The sequence below is a fragment of the Carlito syrichta genome, unplaced genomic scaffold (assembly GCF_000164805.1).
Source record: "Carlito syrichta isolate Samal-C Ts95f unplaced genomic scaffold, Tarsius_syrichta-2.0.1 Scaffold118060, whole genome shotgun sequence".
In the NCBI taxonomy this organism is placed as follows: domain Eukaryota; kingdom Metazoa; phylum Chordata; class Mammalia; order Primates; family Tarsiidae; genus Carlito; species Carlito syrichta.
In genome coordinates, this window is record NW_007062156.1 from 1 (window position 1) to 2483 (window position 2483).

The 2483-nt window shown below is 49.4% G+C and overlaps 1 long non-coding RNA gene across 1 annotated transcript; it reads right to left on the bottom strand.

Moving 5' to 3' along the window:
* Positions 1-657: 657 nt before the first annotated feature.
* Positions 658-2475, bottom strand: LOC103249250. The gene is made up of 2 exons (XR_503605.2): positions 2182-2475; positions 658-777 (listed from the first exon to the last, which is right to left on the bottom strand). It is a non-coding gene; the product is annotated as an uncharacterized LOC103249250 (long non-coding RNA).
* Positions 2476-2483: the final 8 nt, after the last annotated feature.

A 2483-nucleotide genomic window follows, 5' to 3' on the forward strand; every position in this document is an offset into this window, starting at 1 on the left:
TTGTCACTCCGCGCTGCTCCGCGCCCGCCTGAGCCTGCCTAGGGGAGCGATCTCAAAACGAGGGGGGTGCGAGGATGCGATTGGAGAATATGTAACTAATAGAAGTATCATTTTCTCCCAGTACGATCTTTCAAGGAAAAAAAAAATCCATTGAAAGAATTTTCAAAGTGCTGTCTTCGTTTGGAGAAGAGGCACCGGCTGCCTGCGGGGAGGGGAGGAGGGATTCGGCTGCGTGCCGCCCGGGAGCGGCTCCCGTCCGCTAGGTGGCAGCCGGAGCCAGCGATTCCTGCGAGCCCCGCGGCGGGACCCGCTCCTCCCGCCTGCCCCTCCTCCCGCGACCAATCACCTTCGGGAATCGGGGTCTCTCTCAATCTCTCCCCCCTCCCCCTCTCTCCCTCTCTCTTCTCATTCTCCTCTCTCGCCTCTCTCTTCTCTCTCCCTCCTCCCCACTTCCCCCCTCTCCATCTTCTCGTTTGTTTGCTCTTTTCCTGGGACTGACTTGGCCACACTGATCGACCGCCCACCCCCCCCCCCCGCGGGCGCAACAATCTGAGGACTTGCTACGGTTTTGTTATTAATAATTATTGAAGCATTGTTTGGAGTTGGGAACGGTCAGGTAATAAAAACAAAAAGATTAAGAAGGAGGCGGAGGAAAAATCTGATTGATCGGAAAGTTTATTTTTAAAAACATCTTTGGGATGAATAGGAACCATTGATTCGGATCGAATTTGTGGCAATAGCTGCAAATTCCAGGAGTGTGTTTTGTCGTCCTTAAACCTTGAAAGCAAAGATGTACTTTGGATCAGAAAATAGGAAGACCCTACCTTATTTCTTAAAAGGATATAAAATGAGCAGAATCCACACTTGGATTATGCTTCTATGTGAAAGAAGCAAACAATCCAAACCCAGTATATTTCACGAATTATTAAAAACGGTGGGGGTTTCATTCCCATTAAATTTTTTCCCCAAACATTTTCAATGACACTCTCTTCACGCTCATGAGCTCTAATTTTTAAAACTTTTCCGAAGAAATCAAAATAAATTCCTTCTGATTCTCTTCTTCCCCATCGCCAGGCATTCTCCCTTTCGCCGTCCCCTCCCCCTCTGGAGTGAGTGTGTGTGCGTGTGCGTGTGCGTGTGCGTGTGTGTGTGTGTGTGTGTGTGTGTGTGACCATAGACGACCCATACTAATCAGGTCTCAGAGTAAATAGCAGCGCAGGGCGATCTCAATGTAAATTGCGCTTGTCAGAAACACACCCCTCTCCCTCACTTTCTCTCCTCCTCCCCACGCCATCCCAGTCTGTAGGTAGCTAAGAGGGAGGGGAAAAAAAGAAAGAAAGAAAAAGAGGAGGGGGGAGGGGCTCTCCAACCAATGGCGTGCGGGAGGCTTGGCTAACCTTAGCCTCCCATTTTCTCTCCCCCCGATTCAGGGCTCTGACCAGTCAGTCGCCTTTGATTATCAGTTGCCAGCAGCCCTTCTCTTGGCTCCTTGACACGAGCTCCATATAAGGCAGCGATCTCCATAGAAACGTGTCAGTTTCAATAGTAGTGTCAAAGTTCACTATATACAGACATTCGCGCAGATCCCCCTTTCGGAAACATTGCTCTGCGAGTCCTCCCGTTTAAACGCATTCAATTTTGGGGTCGGTCTCTCTCTCTCTCTCTCTCTCTCTCTCTCTCTCTCTCTCTCTCTCCCCTCTCTCCTCTCTCTCCTCTTTCTCCCCCCTCTCCCTCCTCTTTTCTCTCTTCTCTCTCTCCTCTCTCTCGCCCTCTCTTCTCTCTACCTCTCTTCTCTCTCCCCTTTCTCTTTTCTTACATATTCCACTAGTTGTTCCCCCCCTTCTTCATCTCCTTTCTCTCCCTTTTCTCCCTCCTCCTTGTCTCTTTTACTCCATTCCTGCAGAAGAGAGAGGGCTAAACTTAAAGAAAAAAAAGGAGAAGGAGGAGGAGGAGGAGGAGGCACCCCCTTCGTATTCTTCTTATCGTTATTTTATACATATATGATTTTTTTTGGAGGGAGGGTGTTGGTTCCCGGCTGAAGAGCACTTATTTAAAATACTAAAAAAAGAACATTTTTGGGCGATCTCCAGGGTTTTTTTAACTAGCTCTGTGTGTTATAGCAGAAGAAGCAGAAGAAGGAGCAAGAAAGAGGAAAAGAAGAGGATTATTTATTCGACCTACTTTGGATGTCTCTCTCGCTTTTTCTTTTTCCTGTTTTTGGCAATTATTTTCTTCTGACTTTTATTTTTTCTATTTCGCTGTGAATTCGTCGCCGGCGTGAATTATCCCGCATTTTTCTCCCCCTTCCGTCACCTCCCGAAGGAAGAAGGCAGCGAGAGCCCGGCGCCACCGGCACAACAAAAAGAGCAAAGTGTGTGATCTTCCTCGCCGGCTGCCTCCCGCTCTCCGGCGCTGCCTTCCTGAATGGCTGGCCGCGTCCGGCCCTGGACCTGGCCCCCCGACACCCGCGCGCCCTGATCGCC